Source organism: Mya arenaria, chromosome 8 (genome assembly GCF_026914265.1).
Source record: "Mya arenaria isolate MELC-2E11 chromosome 8, ASM2691426v1".
Lineage (NCBI taxonomy): Eukaryota > Metazoa > Mollusca > Bivalvia > Myida > Myidae > Mya > Mya arenaria.
In genome coordinates, this window is record NC_069129.1 from 74,507,412 (window position 1) to 74,529,200 (window position 21,789).

General features: G+C 35.6%; 1 long non-coding RNA gene across 2 annotated transcripts; it reads right to left on the reverse strand.

The window, feature by feature from the left end:
• Positions 1 to 1,431: 1,431 nt before the first annotated feature.
• LOC128243888 (uncharacterized) lies at positions 1,432 to 6,150 on the reverse strand. Of its 2 annotated transcripts, none has more exons than XR_008262929.1 (4): positions 6,034 to 6,150; positions 2,988 to 3,100; positions 2,702 to 2,759; positions 1,432 to 2,323 (listed from the first exon to the last, which is right to left on the reverse strand). It is a non-coding gene; the product is annotated as an uncharacterized LOC128243888 (long non-coding RNA). The 2 variants fall into 2 exon arrangements; XR_008262930.1 differs by having other exon boundaries at positions 2,698 to 2,759.
• Positions 6,151 to 21,789: the final 15,639 nt, after the last annotated feature.

Below are 21,789 nucleotides of genomic sequence, written 5' to 3' on the forward strand. Positions count from 1 at the left end.
TGTAACTCTCATTTTTATAATGATTGACACAAATGATACAAACTCGTGGTCTCTATTCTGCTATTTATGTTACATTTGTATCTTAAGTACATCATCATCCGGGATTTTTTGTGATGGAGGCAGTGGCGGGTTCCGACGCTCATTTTAAAATTTGTGTAATTATAATGAAAATTGGACAACAACAAAATACGTTGTTTTTTCAGGCTGGTGATTTTAATTTAAATTCGTCTTTGATAAGTGAAATATTATAGTATGCGTATTATGAATGTTCTGTAAAGCAAATGCAATTGTGCAGAATGGTGCTGATGATGATAGTCACGATGATGCGACGACAACGGCAATGATAATTTAATAATAATAATGCGACAACGACACTATCATGATAATGCAATGACGAAGATAGTGTTAATGCGGCGACGACACTATCATGATGATGCAATGACGACGGTAGTGATAATGCGGCGACGACACTATCATGATGATGCAATGACGAAGATAGTGATAATGCGACAACGACACTATCATGATGATGCAATGACGACGATAGTGATAATGCGGCGACGACACTATCATGATGATGCAATGACGACGATGGTGATAATGCGACGACGACACTATCATGATGATGCAATGACGAAGATAGTGATAATGCGACGACGACACTATCATGATGATGCAATGACGACGATAGTGATAATGCGATGACGACACTATCATGATGATGCAATGACGAAGATAGTGATAATGCGGCGACGACACTATCATGATGATGCAATGACGAAGATAGTGATAATACGGCGACGACACTATCATGATGATGCAATGACGACGATAGTGATAATGCGACAACGACACTATCATGATGATGCAATGACGACGATAGTGATAATGCGGCGACGACACTATCATGATGATGCAATGACGACGATAGTGATAATGCGGCGACGACACTATCATAATAATGCAATGACGACGATAGTGATAATGCGGCGACGACGACGACGAATATTATGAGTATTATAATGATAATGCGACGACGACGACTAAGATGATGATGATAATAATAATGATGATGCACCACGGCAATGATTCTAATTATGATGTGACGATGACGACAATGATCATGACGAGATGATGATATGTAGATGTTGCTGATATTTGATGATGACGAAAGTGGTAAAGTTGGTGGTGATGGTTGTTGTGGTGGGTGCGGTGGATGATGATGATGATGATGATGGTGATGATGATGATGATGAGGATGATGATGATGATTATGATGATGACTGATTCCAATCATCAACAACCGGCCTTAGTTCGGATAACGAGTAAAGTTCATACGTTTATGCACCAAAACTGTGACTGAGGGTTATTGTATTGGGAAATAGTTTGAAAATACAACTTTGACCGGTTGGATTTTTTGTATGAAGACAATTCATAAATCCATCTTTATTGTGTCAGTTAACAGTTTAATAAACAGCATTTCAAATCCATTCAAAATACATGATAAAATCTACATTTGCCGACATGCTTCAAATACACAAAATTACTAAAAGAAATACAGATATTTTACAAGCTCGTCTCATCAAAACACATTATTCAACAAAAAGTATCTTAACTGGTGCAGATTGCCATAGTGGTAAAGTGTTCAGAGTTTCATGCAAATATTATCTATTATCTATTTCAATCATGTTATGATATATACACTGGAGTATACACTTTATGTAGCATTCTGTGTTTATACACGAGCCAGTCAAAGTAAAAATAAATGTATTCAGAAATATCAAAAGATGCACTTAATTTCTATAAAAAGATAGTATGAATGTTTACATGATCAACCATGGTAGTGTGCGTTTTATATATTATCATAAGTTTGAATAAATGAATCATTTAGATTTTCCTATATAATTCAGAAGTGTTTTAATCCTTAGAGGAAACATGTACAACTGGATATACATCACAGTTGAAACTGTTTAAAAATATATATATATTTGGAAAATCTAATGACAATGGCTTTTAAATGCCAAGTCAAACTTAAAAAATAAATAAGAAATTTCATTTCAAATAATGAAGGTTACACACAAATGCCTCACTGCCTATTTAACAGTTTAAAGTTTTATGTTGTGTTGGGATATGCAATTAATTTCAGATTCTGTGTCAATATATCTGTAGTTATCTGCTGTGTCTGGTATCTCCAGTGAATATAGGTATAAAGTACTGTTCTGACAAAGTCTCCTAAAACACACCGGAACCTTTAAGGTGAGTATCTTGAAGACTGACTGTGAGCATATTCTAAATGTTTGAAACCTTGTGATTTTTCAGTGTCCTGAAAGAGACAAAAAGTTATAAAATATTGTTTAATACAGCACAATATAATACATTTATGAAAACGCCTTTTAATGGTTAAACTACAAGAAACACATAACTTACATTCCCATATTTCAACTGAAATAGTTGGATATTTTATGAAAATTATTGTCTTTTTAAAAAAAGATAAGTAGGGTATTTAAGAAAACATGAAAAACACCATTCTGGTGGCATTTTATTTCTTGTTTATTGTTCATATAAGTTAAATAACAATTATGTTATACCAGTTAACTGCTCAAAGTAAGATGCCCAACATTGTATCAATATAAAATTCATCTTATTGTATTATTCATAAAATTGGTTTATATCATATTGCATTTTATCATTTCCTACCTACTTTTACATTTCCCTCCATTGCCAGCTTGAAGCATTCCTGATAGTTCTCTATCACCAGCCTGAAATAATAAACTAAAACAATATTTAACAAGCAAAAAAAACTAAAACATAGAATATCATTAATCATCTGTACATAGCCTGTGCATTAACTGCAGGTACATAATATGGTTTTGCAGTTTAGTTTCTACATTTACAGTTTAGTCCTTATGACAATGTGTTCATATGTTGAATATACCTCCAATATTATTCAATAAACCAACATTAGAATTTAATTCCCTTTTCCATACCATTATTAAACAGAGGTCAATGAAGAGCACAGCATTTTCCACCAAGACCATGACACTTCTGTTGTCATTTTTCATTTCAGTTTATATTGTACACTTGGCATCAAATGGCATGACTGAAAAAGACAAGAATTTGAAAACTCACATATGTTCATAATGATATACTACAAAGTTCTACATAAACCATATGATACCTTACTAAAACAAGTTTTAATTACAAGTAAAGGTGAACTAAAATGATTACATTGTCACCTGATAGTGTCCATGGTATTAAAGTGCCAATTATCAACTTATTTGTTGTGACAGTGTTGTTTACATTACTGTACTGTATCTACATTTACATATTTAGCATCAGTTTAAGATGTGTAAAAATAATTATGTTATATCATGACATGATAAAATGGTAACACTGTTTAATAATTCACTGACTACATGCCACAGAGACCGGTTATATTACAACAAAATATGTACAGGCATTTATTCATCCGAATTAAAAACCATCCGAAATAGAAGAATTTCAAGAAAATGTTTTAAAGGACATATTAAACAGCAATAAAACCAAATCAAATTCAACATCATATTCCATGTTTTAGATGTACACAATATCAGCACATTAGCTAAGTATAACAAAAAGCTTACATCTTCTACAGTTAAAATCCTTTTTTGACAGAACGGCGGAAATAGAACATTTTCGTACTGTTTTCAGCTATTTTTAGACATCGTTTGAATATTCCACACCAGCGAACATGCTACACGCAATATTACACTCTCAAATGTTAATAAAAAGTAAAAATATACTTTGATATGGAGAAAATCTTCATCCGCCATCTTGATCGTTAAGTTAACGAGTGCCTCTTACCGGTCGTAGGTTAACGAGCAAAATTAACGATAAAGCAGGTGCACGTTGCGTCTCTGAAACGGTGCGGATCGGTAATTTTGGTCGTACTACCAAAATAAGCTAACGATCGCCTTAACGATCGTCTCTGAAACGCACCCCTGGTTACTTATCGCAATGTGTTATTTGTGACTGTCTATTTGTGCATTAATATAACCATTTTTAAGAATATATTACATTAATTACATAATGGTTGATCTTTCGGACAGCCTTAAAACAAGTGCTTATTTGTAACAATAATACTTTAATAAAGTCCTATAGATTTTAGAACGTCAGTTTATATACAAATTTCCTTTTTCATATCATTTGATTTACATGGGTTTGTAGTCATTGTAAGGGTTTTCAGAGTAACTTGCAACACATTGCGTTTCATCCAAAACACTATGATGAAAAGAAGCACTAAATTGCAAAGCGGAAAACGTGAAAAAACACACACAAATATAATAAAGTCTGAAAAAATCAATGTCTTTTATTTTATCGTATTTTGGTCATTTCAAAAATTGAACATATTTGAAGTTAATTATTTGAGATAACAGTGCGTAAAACCACACAGTTTGATAAAACCTAACACATTTCTGTATTTCAGTGCGAAACATTTTGTAAATAGTTCCAACAATTGCACAGTAATAATAGAAAATGTGTTAAATTTCGTGTCTTGGTCAAAAATAAAAATTAGCACACACTTGATCAGATAACTAGCATACATAGTATGTAACAACTTAAGATTCAATTATAGATGTCTTTATCGAAACGCCGTTAATGTGAATGCATATCACAAAACGGTGTCCAAAGACAAAATACTAATAATAAATACGTGTATAGTAAGTTCTATTTGACAGACATAGTTTGTAAGATCAAATCATTCGATGACAAATGGCCAATGTCGTTTTGTTTTCGCAATGCGTGTGGCTATGGCAAGTCCTTTAAATAACTCGTGTGTAATAAATTAATTTATCGTGTACATAACAAACTCATATAAGGGAAGAACGAAGGTTTTAATTGTAGCTCGAACATTGTGAAACGCAGCCACAAACTAATCGAGTTAAGATAATTAGTCATATAGTATGCAACAGAAAGCCTTTTTTTCAGAACCTAAACATTTTCGAAAGGTTTCAACAAAAAAGGAAATATCGACACATAATTCGAGTGAAAAAATGGTATTTTTAAACATAAAAGGGATATCAAAATCTGTTACTTACACATTTTTTTGTATTTATGTCAAAACCAAAAGTCAACATTTTTAAATATTTTTATTGGGCAGGTATAACTTGCAATACGACATTCACATTCAGTGAAACAATAGCAATAGATTTATTGCAGCAATTAACAACACAATAACAAACTTAATAGAATTGACAAAATAATCGAATAAAGGACTTTATAGTATAAAGAGCAACGCCTTAATCACGTTAAATAAGTATTTAACGACCAGTTACATAAATCTCTGTAAATTAATAAATTGAGCCTGGACTTATTCAAAACACGCTTGTTAACAACGATGAAAAGTACATATCAAAACAACAAGCTTCCTGTGTTGTTCTGCTGTGTTCGTTTCTGATAAAGATATTTTAAATAGCATACATAAGCAGAAATGGCATGTAATAAAATACATTTAAGCAAACCTCTCTAGTGCAGTTTTTTTCCTACCTTTTCGTAGTATAGTAATGCTTCTTTAATTAATTTATTTTTGGTTTAAGCATTGCATTTTGTTTGTTACAAATACATAGTTGAAAGTTATGAAGTCTCAATTATTACAATTATTTGAAGATACATGCCTGTAAAATCACATACCTCATTGAAAACAGAACTTGTATTGAGAATGTTGATAAATTTGTAAAGGTCAAAAATAATAAGTGGACAAATAATCTAATTTTTCTTTTTAAAATATTGCACATAAAATAATGTCACAAAATTACATATTGATCAAATTAAAGTTAATGCACAAACTAACTTTGGATAAGCAATTTGATTTTGCACGTATAGCTCGACAAACCATAACAATCGGTTACAAAATAAAAAGGTGATATGATTGCAGCAATGAAAAAAATGAAAGCAATCCAAAACAGTATAATATTTTCGCGAATATATTTTTAAAAACTTTGAAGTGTACAAAAGTGTTCAATATTTAAAAATATAATCAATTTAAGTACTCACTCATCAGTCGCAGACATTTTATCCAATTGATTCAAGTGAGCCCGAGCAACCGATGTAATTCATCCAAAACATCCGTGATAACGATAAAGTAAGCATGTTTCAACGACAACCTTTCTGTAATTTGAAACTATATGGCATACAGTCAGTATCAGAGAAAGAGCTTGAATAACGTGAAATTTGATATCTTAACCAAATGTTTACACCATTTAACCTCTTTGCTTCTGTCATCATGTTTGTATGAATCAAAGTACCTCTGGAGCATGTAATTGACGATTAAAGCATAACATTCATATGTAAGGGGCTATTTATGTTCTCATCATTTAAATGTTTGTAAAATAATGAATTGGTATAAATACAGCAGATTTGATAGTAAATCTGACACCATATCGGTATGTATCTGTAAACACAGATTTCTATATATCAAAACAAAGGCTTAGTCTGTAGTCTATAAAGATGCATGTTGTAGTTGTGAAAACCGTGGTACAACATTGCTTTCTAAGATGATGTCCAAAACGGCCGCTAAAATTTATGCGAAGTTTCAACTATTGCCTACACATTCATAATGACTATAAAAGGCAATTAATACAGTCAGAACAATATAATAAGATGCATTTATGCATACAATTACGCTAATTGCATGAGTGCTCAAGTTCTGAATATGACCAGACTATCAAGGGAGGTGGACTATCTACAGGGCTTATTTACAGCAAAATTTTCGAGTGACAAATTTAACGATATCTGGCTGGACTACACTCTGGAAGCTACATAAAATAGTTTTAAAGGACACAGGCGGAATCATTAATCTAAGATTTAAAGAAGGTGCTTTGGCACAATGGTTTCTTTCAGCACTATTAGCATCCCGATACTCAACTATGTGCCACAATAACTTCTGTCATCAAATTGAAAAGAATGGACCACATCATTCAAACACCAAAGCGAAAAAAATATATAATAAAAACGTGAACACAATTGTATCAGTGTTTGACAGTTCGTTTGTTTAAGACAAAACGTTTACTCGAAGCGACGTGTTGTCGGAAATCAATAGCATATATGAGCCCTAAGGCTAAATTGCTCTTGTATGAGTGCCAGGAAGACTCGTTCTCAAAGAACTTATTCAAAAGACGACTGATTAAGATAAACCTCTCACGATACCAAACAGATGCAATGGTAAAACCTGAAAGTAACTACCGAGAGTTTACAGAACATAGAAATACCCCGGATGTACTTACCTGTTTCTATGAGGGTTACCAGGAGAAAGGAGCTGCTACAAGTTCACTCTTATGCTTCAGAAAAGCTATTGCTGCAGCTGTCTTCTTGTTTGCGATGTCAGATGATGGTACATGGTCTCATTATTTTGTTCTTGGAAAAGCCAAGGTTGCTCCAAAAGGTTGACATTACAATTTCCAGATTGAAACTTTGTGCGGCAGTTTTGGCTGTAGAAGTATTTGATATTGTTTCTGTAAATTTGTCCGTCCACTTTGATAGTGTCTCATTTTTTACTGACAGCAAGGTTGTTCTCGGATACATTGAAAACAAGGCTCGTTGACATATGTTTGCAATAGCGTTGACAGGATTCTCAGAATCTGAGAATTGTTTTTATGGCAAAACAGTGGACTGTGCTACTACAAACTTTGAGGAATAGTTGATAGTCTATGGCTTCGTGGTCCAGTTAAAACAATCTTAAAAAAGAAGATGTACCGGAATGCTTTCCTTTGATAAATCCTGATGTTTACAAAGACGTTCGTGCTGAAGTGAACACCTTCGTCACTACCACGTCTGAAAGTGTTTTATTTAGTTCTGGATGGACTAGTCGTTGTTATTGCTCTCTTGAAAAATGTGACTTGTTCTTATCCCAGTCGTATGTCTCCTAGTGCTCAAATTTGTAACTTCACGATACACACAGAAACGTTCAATTAACAGCAAGTACAGAAAAATGTAAATAAGGAAAGGTTAGATTCCTTCATAAACTTTAAATCAATTTAGAAGGATAGTTATATTATTAACCTCGATACCTTTCTTGATTCGGATGTTTTTGAAGGTGGGTGTTAAGTTGAGGAAAAGTAACCTGTCGAGCCTTGAAAACATCCAGTGATTCTTCCCAGAAAATATCATATTTCAACACTTAAAGTGTATTATTTTCATAATCAAGTCAATCATAAAGGGAGAAATATAACCGAAAGAGCGCTACGGTCTGCCGGTCTCCGGACTGTTGGTTCCAAGAAGTTGGTTTCTTTCATAACATCTTGTGTTATATACAAACAATTGAGGGGGAAATTTGATCCCCCGAAAATGTCCGACTTACTGTCAGATAGCCTTTCTCCCGGTCCACCCGGTTCTTATATTGTTGTAGATGCGTTTGGACCTTGGGAAGTTGTGATTCGTCGGACGAACGGAGGCCATGCTAATAGTAAGCGTTGAGGTAATATGTTCACATACCTTGTGATAAGAAGTTGCATATAGAAGTTGTCGAGTCCATGAGTGCTTCTTCTTTCATATATTCAATGCGTGATTGCAATCCGATAGATGCACAGTTATTTCATCGAAAAGTGATAAAACGAGTAAGTGATTTTTTTGATGTTTTCAAGATTTCTATTCCTTATTTTAAGTTTGGTACGTTTTTAAAGCACTTTAAGTACTAAAACTCTCTTAACTAGAAATTGTATTTCTGTAAACTTTTTATGTAGACCACTTCTGCATAGTTAGTTGATCAAAATATGTTTTACTTTAAAAGTTGAAAATTCACCGTTTCTGTTCCTTATTCGAGTTTTAATAAGAAATAGGGAACTAGTTCCTTATTCCTTATTCGACTTAGTGTGCGTTATGAAGTACTTGGAACACTCCATCCCGCTCAATAAGACAACGAATTTATTCAAATTATTTGATAAAATCAATGTGCAATTGATATTTTGTCAAACAAATAGCATATGAAGCACTTTGAAATTCAGTATTTTTCGTAAATCTTGTTCTTTACTCGATTTTTGAGCGTTTTTAAAGCACTTTAAGCGCTAAAACTCACTTGAATAGACAACGCATTTCTTTAAAAAATATATATAGACAACTTCTGCAAAGTTATTTTGTCGAAAAGTGATAAAACGAGTAAGTTAACTTTTCGACGTTTTAAAGATTTCTGTTTCTTATTCGAAGGTTGGTACGTTATTAAAGTACTTTAAGTACTAACACTCTCTTGAATAGACAATGCATTTCTATAAACTTTTCATGAAGACCACATCTGTATAGTTATTTGATCAAAAAAATGTCTTTCTTAAAAAGTTGACCGTTCCTGTTCTTCATTCCTTATTCGAATTAATGTGCGTTATAAGTACTTGAAACCCTCTATCCTTTTAAATAAGTTAATGCATTTATTCAAATTGTTTAATAAGATCAATTTTTGATATTTCGACAAAAAAAATAAGCACTTTGATAACTAGTTCTTTATTCCTTATTCATTTTTTTTCGTGCATTATTTTATTTACGAAGTTGTTTAATTGTTATGAAAATACGAAACACATAACAAAGAAGTGATTTTATGCAAATCTACAATTATTCATTTTGAATAAGGAATAAGAATCTAGTTACCTATTCCTTATTTTAAAAAGGAATAAGGTGTAAGGAACTAACTTATCGTCCTTGTATTATTTGAGCAGTGGAGGAGTTGTCTTCATAAATTGAGTATTTCTGTGTCGAAGATGTTACTTTCAAGAAGTTTCTTTCTGAAAAAGGTTGTCTGTGGTTGTTCATTACCCCCCCCCCCCCCCAACACACACTTGGGAGGCGTCTGGGAATGGATGATAATGATTATCAGGACTATTTTTAATTCCATGCTGTTATGTGTTTCTGATGGTGACTTGTTACCTTGAAAGATAAAATGGTTCAAGTAGTGATCACAATGTATAAAAGGTAGAAGTTAAGACGTTCAAAGAAGGCAGTTGTCAGACATATCGACGCCTTATTTCTGACTTTATTAAGCTGGTTTCAGAGTAATGAGTGTATTGTGGCAACCCTTTAAGATATTTCTTTGAAGGAATCATGACATTCACACATGTTTTAATATGAGACTGTATTGTGGAAATATTGATAAAAGATCATTGATCAAATGTGTGCAAAGAACTTGAAAGGTTTGTAAGGACGATTATTAATTAATATTTTAATTCTTTTATACTTTCAGCTAATTTATACAGTGATATTTTCAAAATATCAGATGGAGGGGGTATTGTGGACCATCAATCTCGGATACATTCAAAAGATATTTCATGCTATAGACGTTTTAAGAATTCCGCCTGGACTAGTTTCAAAATACATGTATTACCAATTGCGTGCTGAATTAGGGTTAGGTTTAAGGTTATTATGTATGCATATCCATACCAAACTGATCCAGTTTTGTGACATTTAACGATTTGATTTTACCCCATAGTGTTTTAACTTCATTAAGTATATATATATATTGATTTGCAAACAATGAGGGACAATTGTTTTGTCTTCGAGGTAATACAAATATAATCTATGTGACATTTTTCGACTAGTTTGTGATTTGTTGCCTATTATAAGTATTTGTTATTATACCATCGCATGTTGTTGTTTTACACAATGTTTCGGACCATTTATGTTACTACACACGTGTCAATTTTTATATGGATATACATACAAAAACATATTCATTTGCGTGACATTTTCCGACTTTAATGCGCTTTCCTCTGCATATTGCGACCAGAAATGTCCTTTGTTGTTTATTCATCCATTTGATTGGTATTACTCCCTGTGATTGCAATTTGTTTTACAAACGAGTAATGTTTTGGTCGTGTCATTGAATTTACTACTACCATCGTTCAAATTGGAACACGTACTATTCTAATCACCCTCTTTGTCAGTGCTGCCTCTGTCGTCGCCTTTACCACTACCAGCTATCGTCATAATCGTTACCTCGTCTTCTCGCAGTTCCTATTCTTCGGTTAAATAATTGAACAAGTATAATATTTATTTCATCAACTGCATACATAAAAATTTCTGGTATAGTGTAATCAGGTCCCGCTGCTTTTCCAGCTTTAAGGTGTTTAATGGAAAGTCTCAATTCATCATCCTTTTTGTCAGTATTAAATATGATATCCTTTTATCTCATCCAAGTCTCCATCTGTTTCAATATCTATCAAATGTTCATTTTTGTCCGCCTTGCCGCTTTATTATTATTTAATAAACTACCAAAGTGCCTAACCAATTCTTTGGTTGATATATTGTTATGGTTGTCTCGACATTGTGTTAAACCATCAAAGTCGATAACCTGACATCATTATAATATATTATAGTAAGAAATATCTAAAAAAACAAACATATCCTAAAATAAATTGATATCTTACAGCCTTAGGTGACAATAATGCGTGAACTCGTGTGTATGAAGTGAATTTGGAAGACATAATATGTCAACTATCAAATTGTTATTTTTAAAGTGTTAAATATGTGGGTCACAATCACAAACCTCATAAAAACATTGTTGAAAAAAAAGGATAAATGCCGTAAGCTATTCGAAGGCAAAAACATCACAAAGAGCTCGAAAAATGTCACAACGTTGCCTATATGTCGAACCTTAGTCAAAACCCAAATTTAACATTGGTAGGGAAATCATAACTTGAAAACAATCGATGTCAGAACAAAAGTTGCTTTAATAAAAGCAATAAAAAAGGTTAAATCAATCACCAGCAAAACAAATTAGTCAACATGATAATTTTAAAGATATTGAATCATGAAGTCGAATCAGTTTTAAAAGCTATAATCAATTTTATAAACTTATCAATCAGTCTTACACATTGTCTGTAAATGTACGAATTGAGCATAAGCAACTGATCTAATTTATCAAAAACACGCTTGATAACCAGAAATCAAATATGGTTCACCGGTCCATAGCATGAAACTATATAGTGTACATTCAATAACAAAGAAAGAGATGGGCGTAGTACTCTTGATGACGATCAATTAAATATAATTCATAATAATCCAGTGACCCTGTGACTGAAAATGCAAATAAAGGAGAGAAAAAAGCACTGAAATAATTTTTGCACATTTGTGTTGTTTGATATATGCTGTGTGTGGAAAAAAGTGCAAAATGCTATTAAGTCACATCATAATGTTGTTAAACGTGATTTTGCATGTTAAAAATTTCTCTATTAATCACGAGGACTTAGTTATTGCGCAGATGCTCATGTGGAATGAGCATATGATAATGTGAAGTCTGAACGTGTTGGTGGTTTGGCAAGTGGTCGGGGTATGAATAAGACTTTAAATGCTGTTGGGATTCTGTCGCGACCTACATGCTGTGACATAAAGAAAGATAAGAGTTTGTTACACTGCACTTGCAAGAAACATAATATGAACTAACCCTAACCCTAACCCTAGTCGTGAATTAATCCACCCAGCATTGTCGAATTCAAATATTTTGTATCATATGGATGTCATTGTAATTTCTTCAAAGCTGTTAAAACACATAAAAGCGTTAATATTTTTACAAACTGCGGCTCCTGTTACTCTGCGAAACACGGCAATGGTATATGTAATAAATGTTGATCATATCATATATTCTGTCAAATGTAACACCACTCACCAATGTCAAATCTTATTATTTTGTATCATAAAGATGTCGCTTTAATTTCATCAAAGCCTGTTAAAACCAAAAAAAAAACATTTACAATTTCTACAAAACGTGACTCTTACTTACACATTCCTGTTTCTCTGCGTAACACGGGAAAATGTATACAAGTCAATGGTATACATGTTATTCATATATTGTGTATACTGTCAAATGAAACAACAATTAACCTTACTTGATTATAAAATTCAAAACTATTTTATAACATGGGTGTACGGAAAGAGTACATTTCCGTATATCCATAGTGTACGGGAATTGTAACTTTTCCGTACATTCAGCGTGTACGGGAACTGGTTTATTTCCGTACATCCATACTATACGGGAATTGTAAACGCCCGTATATTCATCGTGTTCGGGAATGGTATAATCTCATACTCTCAAAGTGTACGGAAGAGCATAAATGCCCGTATTTTTAACATGTACGGAGACCATACATGTCCGTCCGCTCAAGATATACGGAGGTTCACGGTGCCTTACATCCATCAAAATAGTATAAGCACTAGTCGTTAGTCAATCAACTCAGTATTGTCAAATTTATATATTTGTTATCAGTATTGTAATTCAGACCTTTTTTAATTTAATTAAAAGATGCCGAAACCCATTAAAGCATTAAATTTTCTACAAAGGTGATTTTTACTGACACTTCCCGTTTTTCTACGCAACAGTGATCTTTTTACGTCAGTGGTATCAATCTCGTTCATATCATATATGCTATCAAATTAAAAACTATAAGACCTAAATTGATTACAGAATTCATTTTTTATTATAAAACGGATGTACGGATCCGACCACACCCGTATATACAACATTCCGTACATTTACCGTACACGTTGGATCTACGGGTTTCAGCACATTCCAGTATATTAAACCCTTTTCCGCAGTGATATTGTCGTTGGTGAAAACAATTAATAGCAATGGTCCGAGGATAGATAATTGTGGAACACCTGCATCGAGTTTCAGTAGAGTTGATTCTTGGTCATTAATAACAAATCTGTTGGAGCGATGATATAGGTAATTTGAAAATTAACGAAGTGGCGTACCAGAAATGCTCTTATATTTGAGCTTATGTAAAAGTCCCTTGTGCCCTACTCTGTCAAAAGCCTTTGAAATGTCACAAAATTCTAACCTCTTCCTTCGTCACGAGACTAACAAAATATATTGTATAAAACGGACGGCTGATTTACTTTGGAATCAGGTGCAAAACCGGATTAAAGAGAATTAATTACGTTTGTAGAAAAATGAACAAATATTGGCAATAATATTTTCAAGGGCCTTGATAACGTGATGACGGAAAGCAAGCGATTGGATATTAGTTACTGACTTCATGTGGATCTTTATGGAATTTGACATGTGGAGAGTTAGGGTTACATTTTTGAAAGTGGGCGACTCATTTCAGTTGAAATTTCCTTCAGAGTCCTACTTTTTACTATGTCGGGGGCCTGTCGCTTTGTCTGTAGCTAAATACTTCAGAACTGTAGAGACGTCATCTTAAGTTTTGTTAATTGTGGATAAGTGGTGTTAAAAACTGATTTTTTCTATTGGAGAAAGTTCTTTGTCTGCATTATGGAGACGGGATTTGGACTGGAAGAAATTGTTTAGGAGGTTAGCCTTGATAGTATCAACGGATATGTAAGTATCATTTTGTAGTAGAGGCAGTATGGTGTTTGATGCAGTATTTGTGGTGCTACATATCTTAAATATTTTCCAATAATTCAATTGATTGCCTAAGAAATAAAAAAAATATGATACTTTCAAGGGATCTAACTCATCACGCAGTAAATTATAAGTACCGAGTTTCCAATTTTAATAGTATTGTTTAACCGTCTCGTCTCGCTGATCTCAAAACGTAATAATTTCACAGATTATTCATGCAAACCCGGATTACGCAGTATGTTTACATGCTTTTAATTTCAAGTTAATTAACGATTGAAGTTATTAAGTGATAGTTTTTAAAATCGATTTCAATTGATAGATTGTTTTATCTATTGGGCAGTATCGTCGCGAACATATTTCTCAGTTCTTTGTGTGTTTACGTAACAAACACTTCGGATGTGTAAACAAAGACAATGGTTGTTGTGATTTTGGGCGATTCCCACGTGAAATGACTTCATCGTTTCCTCCTCGAGGATGCCAGCTCGCTGGAAGATGCTTTTCGTTTGACTCATGGTCAGTCCATTGGACTATTTGGACTCAGTGGTGGTAGATTCACTGACAGTCGTGTTATCTGCTCTTTTGAGAGAAAGAGCTTTGTTATCATGATGATTGGAGGAAACGACATTGACTGTGCGAATGGCGTATTGGATTCGCATTTATAAATGTTGCGCATGGTAGCCCTGATGTCGCTATGGGAAACCCGCTTTCATCTCCGAGGATTTTTATTCCTCAGCTACTTCCTCGACGGACCACAAGGAACATACGTGTTGTGGAGTTTAACGAAGCAGTGGTTTTATTTAAACCTGTCCTGAAAACTGAATAATGTGGACGACAGGACCGTATTCACTACTGGAAAGTGCGACGTCTCTTGGACCCCTCCAAGACTATCTTCCTGGACGGTGTTCATCTGAATGCCAAAGGACTCAATATTTTGTTCCACAGCTTTCTGGGGGCTGTCATTCGGTGTTGGCCACTACATTAACTTTGCCAAATGCTCAGCTCCTGCCGGATGTCCCCACATACATAGAGACTTTATCATTTTATTTCATTCCCATTGCGCATGGCTATATTGGTTTTGGTGTATTTATAAATTTTCGCTATTTCTTTAGCTAATGGTACTTATAACACAATTACTAATTTAATGCACATCCTGCACATTAATTTACAACCGATTGACGTCAAATGATTTATTCTGGTTTCATTGCTATCACAATCACAATTTACTGTCTGTATTTCCATACAAATTTCGCATCTACCGCTTGGGCTTTCCTCCAAATGTGTCATGATATTAGTAGGATCTGGTTAGAGTGGATATGTGTATATATTTTTGCATATATATGTATGTATATTTATATATATGTATGTGTATGTGTATATGTGTTTGTATGTGTATGTGTATATGTGTATCTAACACTAGGTTTATATATTAGGCTACCTATTTGGCTAGGGGGCCAACTGTCGTATAACTCTTTGAGGAGTTCGGCTTTTCTGGCCGATTGTGGTATTACTCTATTCTGGAGTCCGGCTATTTAGGCCAATTGTGTTTTACTCTATCGAGGAGTAAAGCTATGGGAACCTATTATTGTTGTACTCTAATGTGGGGTACGGCTTTTAGGGCCGATTGTCGTATGGCTCTTTTGTAGTAGCCTTCGGTTGTATTACTCATTTGTGGAGTATGGCTAATGGGGCCAATTGTTGTATTACTCTATAGTCGAGTATGGCTTTCGGAGCCAATTGTAGTATAGCTCTATTGTAGAGTATGACTATTGGAGCCTATTGTTGTTTTACTCATTTGTGGAGTTTGGCTATTATGGGCCAATTGTTTGTGTAACTTTATTGTAGAGAATGGCTATTGGGGCTGATTGTTGATTTTTACTATATTGTGGAGTATGGCTATTGGGGCCAATTGTTGATTTTTATTCTATTGTTGAGTATGGCTATTTTGGCCGATTTTTGATTTTTGCTCTATTGTAGAATATGGCTATTGGGGCCGATTGTTGACTTTTACTCTATTGTGGAGTCTGGGTATTAGGGCCGATTGTGGATTTTTACTCTATTGTAGGGTATGGATATTGGGGCCTATTGTTGATTTTTACTCTATTGTGGAGTATGGCTATTGGGGCCGATTGTTGATTTTTACTCTATTGTGGATTCTGGCTATTGGGGCCGATTGCTGATTTTTACTCTTTTGTTGAATATGGCTATTGGGGCCGAGGCGGAGTTTGGGTATTAGGGCCGAAGGTTTTATTTTACTCTTTTGGGGAGTAGTTCTATTAATATTCTTTTAGTACCTATTAAGGTGACGGAACATGACAAAAAATTGGTTTCTATGATAGAGGTTACTTACCCCACTCAATTCAATTTCATTTTGGAATTACAAGCACTTTCATCTTCTTACAGCTATGAGCAAAAGGAAACGTGCGGCATTTGACACTCCGTCTGAAGACGAAATAGTGGCTAAAGTGGCACCGGTCGTCACCGAATCGGTTTTTATGTCGCTTCTGAAGATGGGCGTTATCAAGCCGCCAGCTTTGACAACTCCACTCGTCCCAATGCCCTCAGATCCAGACACTCTACATCCGTTGCGGACTGCAGCCGGTGCACGTGCTATAGCTATCAATCCAGAAATACCACCCCTTGATTCAACAAACTCAATTCCCGCCACCGACGCGCTCGACACTTCTTCTGGCGCTCAAGATATTTCGCTTACTGCGGGAGTGGAACGAAAGTTGAAGGCCAAGATTTGGGAGAACAGTTCATTTCGTTTGGGGCATTAATTTCTTCAACGGAATCTGGCCAACTGTCAATGCGCCAATTCAACGAGAGACTTTTCTCCTTTCATAAAGCTGACCAGGAATAGATCAAATCGATGGAAGCTTGGCACAAGACCTTGGCCATGTCCGTGGCGGTGTACACAGAAAAGAACAATGAATTCATTGCTTCCTTAATGAAGTACTCATCTATCATACAAGACCTGGCCAAACACGCGCACACCTGTCAAGTTTGTAGGGGACCACATCCCAAACGCATGTGTACTAAACACAAACATGGAGCCTCCAGTTCGCAACAACTACCAGCTTCTAAGCCGTCAGCGCCTTACCCAAACCGACGGCTATAATCGACAAATATCAGAGTTTCTTTTAACAGACCTTTCAAATGTCTTTACAATTCCATTTGATGGAGCTCTAACTAGACAACCAGTGAGTAATATACTATCAGCTTCAACTCACCCATGCCACGTCAGATAAGCACTTCATAAAGAAGTAGAGGTCGGCAGAGTTGCTGGTCCATTTACATCAAAACCTATCGCACATTCACATGTTTCTCCTAAAAATGTCGTTCCTAAAAATCTGGATAATACAGGCTCATTCGCCATCTTTCTTTTCCAAATGGGGCTTCAGTCAAAGACGTTATTTCTCGTGACAAATGTGCCGTCCACTACAATACCATGGATGATGCGGAAGCACTGGTGAAACACTTTGGACGGGGCTGTTACATAGCTAAGACTGACATAGAAAAAGCATTTAGACTCATTCCTATCCACCCGTCTTCTCGATACTTGGGGTTTTCATTTGAACTCTACCAATGGGCCTAGGCCACTCACGTTACCTTTCCGAACGATTCTCAACAACTCTTGAATGGATAGCCACGAACATACTTGGTACTTCCGGTTGCACCGATATTTTAGATGACTTTCCCTTTGTGTCCAAACCTTTCAACGACCACTGTCTTGCCCACCTGAATAACTTCCTCCAACTTGCGTCCGACATGGGAGTTCCCATCAAGGAGGAAAAAAACTTATTTACCTGATACTATGATGACATTCGTTGGAATCGAACTCGACTCTATTGTCATGGTTTAAAGGCTGCACTTTGAAAAAGTTGAAAAATATACGTGATTGTCTCCTCCGCATGAAACGCAAGAAAAAAGCTACATTACAGGAACTACGTTTTTTCGGCGCATGATTGACCTAACTATGGGTCTTCAGCTGCCACATCACAAGCACCTGATTCGTGTGGATTTGGAAGCCTGGTTCGTGTTCATAAACACTTTCAATGGCAATTCTTTGATGCTCCCTGACCGTTGGGACAGTTCGACCGCTCTCGATCTATATACTGATGCAAGTATCATGGGATTCGGAGGTTATTTTAATGATCGTTACTTTGCAGGGGTGTGGCCGGCCGACAGTGTATGGCACACCTTGCACATAGCTGTGAAATAAATGTTCCCCCTGGTGTTGGCCTTGGAGCTCTGGGGGTCACTCCTGCAGAATAAATGTATCGTTTCCAATCAGAAAATGAAGCCGTAGTGCATATTTATTAACAAACAAAGTTCTAAAGATAAGCATCTCATGAAACTAGTTCGCCGTTTTGTGGTAAAGACATTACAACACAATGTACTTTGTAGAGCCGAACATATTCCCGGCTCTCACAACATTTTAGCCGACTTTCTTTCCCGTGACCAGGTACACACGTTCTTGCGGAGCCGCCGGCCAACAACCTTGTGCTGGAATCGATTCCATTCGACAGCTTGATAATTTGATGGCCGTTGCAGACGGGCTAGTCAACCACGCTTTGACAACGTCTTCGACAAAAACATACAACAGAGCTCTGGCTTCCTACAAGAGCTTCCTGGCATAACACACTCCAGATCTGCCACAAACATATCCCTCATCTCCACAGGCTATCTTGGCGTTCATTGCACATTGCTACATCAACAAGTTGGCTGCATCTACGACCTTAACGTATTTGTCGGCGGTTGGTTACGCTCACAAACTCATGAATTTTAGCGATCATACACAACACCTTTTGGTCAAGAAAAGCTTTCTAGGTTACAACAATCAATGTCGTTCGCCAGACAAACCTCACCTATCACCTCGCAGTTGTTGGAACGCCTGGTGCATTCCCTGTAATTTACTTGTAATTCCGCTTCCCACCGTTGGCTTCTTCAGGCTATGTACCTTTTAGCTTTCCATGTTTTTCTCAGAGTAGGTGAGCTGACAGGACACAGTCGTGGCCCCGCAGTAGTCACTTATTCGTGCATAACGTTTCATTACACAGCTGACATTCCTTCCTACACCTGAAATATTACAAACACTGTCACGGAAAAAAGGAAAGTTGCTAATACCGGCCAAAGTCTCTCCTGTAGCAACTTGTCCAGTGGCTGCCCTTTGGCAGTTTTTTAAGCTACGTTGATCCAACCCAGGTCCCCTCTTCACCTTTCCTGACGGATCGCAAGGGTGAAGAACATTATTCTCCATCAATCTGCGAGCTTCGATTATATATTGTGGATGTGATACTACACTCTACAAAGGCTACAGTTTTCGTATCGGCGCTGCGACCTCGGCAGCCGAACAGGGCCTTTCGGAGTCGCAAATTCAGGAAATGGGGCGTTTAAAATCCTCGGCTTATACAAAATACATCCGCATACCAATGCTAAAGAACGAACCGCATTCAGGCGTTACCAGGTGTAGAGTTTTGTTATAGTCAGTAACCGCTCTTGAGATTATGGGCCTTCTTTATTCTCCGTAGTGTGTTTCATTTTTTCCTTTAATGCCTACTTCGAGTTGTCGGCTCGTGTAAGCACTTTATTGCCTTTTGTATGAATGTATATATATATGTATGTATGTGTGTATCTATATTGCGGAGCGCTTCGAGTTGTGGCCTCGAGCACGTGGGTTGTTCTGCTGTATTCCGTGCATGTTTCTTGTTCATGTCAATTTATTTTCTTTATATTCAACCCCTTTTGTTCAGATATGTTAAGATTCCTGGTACATAGTTTGGAGACTGGAGGTGTGGGCTCTTTCTCTTTTTTAAGTGCTATTCCTGTTCAGAGACTAGAGTTGTGGGCTCTTTCTCTCATCACTTGCTGTGCTCTCCTAAATGCTTTAAGGTTGTTGTTTTTTCAGAGATTGGAGTTGTGGGCTCCTTCTCTAACGCTTCATTCATTTTATTTGTAATTAATTTTGTCGTTCATGTAAATTTTATTTTTCTAGTCACTGATTGTTTCTTCATCATGTCCTGATTGTCACTCTCTTATCATGGATGAGTTGAGGTTGGGGTTTCTTATGGCGTTTTCTTTTCCTCTAACTTTGTTTCGGACATGTATATCGTTCGTTTTCTAACGATATACGTCATTTTATGTCAATAAATGACATTTTTCAGTTCCTATCCTAGTTTGTCAATTACTCGAAACAAATGAACTCAACTCATTCTTTAAAGAGAGTACTAATAAAATTCAATTTATTGCCTAAGATACCATATGTGTCTTTACTGTAACCAGTCAAATTTCTGACTCTAAGTCGAAGAAGTTCTTAGTTTCCACGGTCAAAGTTCCAAATAAAGCGTCTAGATGATGGTTGAGTAGGTTTGAATAGATAAAGAAGGCAAAACACCGATCAATGATAGCGAATTGGTTTAACTAAGATGGATTCACCAACACCACATACTGTAACAAGATCACTTTTTAGGTTCAGTAAAGATCTATAATGGCCAATGACGTTGCAGTAAAGTGAGTTGGTTGTGAGATAACTTGTTCCAGTCCGTACTGGGAAGCTTCGTATGAATACTTAGCTCCTTGATGAGGTTTCTTTGACCATAAGATTAAAATCCCCAGTGATAAGTATGTCAGTAATTATAGCATCACTTTTTAATCCAATAGCTGTCTCAAAATCAAAAATAATTGAAGCTGGTGAGTTTGGGAGCCTATAAAAAGTTCCAGAGAGGATAAGACTCGCAGTCCCATTCATATGATTTGAATAAGGGGATTTTCATGGTCCATTCTGTGTATTGCTGGGACGTAACTAGAAACATAAACCTGAATGCCACCATGACTATCCATCCTATGTTTTTTCAAAGGAACTAAAATTCATGAAAAGGTAGGTCATCGTTCTTTTCATAGGGACCTTACAGTGTTTCAGTAAAGGAATGGATGTCGTAGGCACTAAGCTTTGCAAAAAGGGTGTCCTTTTTATTGAAAAAGGTCTCTATAAATGAATCCGTTACGTCAGTGTTTAATAAGAAATAAATGGAATAGTATGTCACCACAGCGCAATAGAATAATTGACAACCAAGTGAGAAGTTTACATTTATTTAAAAAAAAACAACTTTGCTTTAATGTATAATAGAGACCTACTCGTAGTATTTGTGTTCCTAAGTCAATAGTCATATGATACCATCATTGTGGAATAAAAAATGAAAATCTCCGAAAACAAACTCACCAGCGCTACAGATAAAAAGAAAAATGATTAATAGATCAGGTAAGAACAAAGAAGCATTTATGTTTAAATTTTTGGCTACTGAGCTTGTTTCTGTAGATTTTCACATAAATAATTGAATTCATCAAAAAAATCATAATGACGTGGTGGTAGAAAGATAAATAAAATATTTTCGGAAGACCAAAACATGTTTCAAAAGGTCTATGGTGTTTAAGGGATTGGGTTTTTATTGACACTAAATGTTAGGCTTGACAGA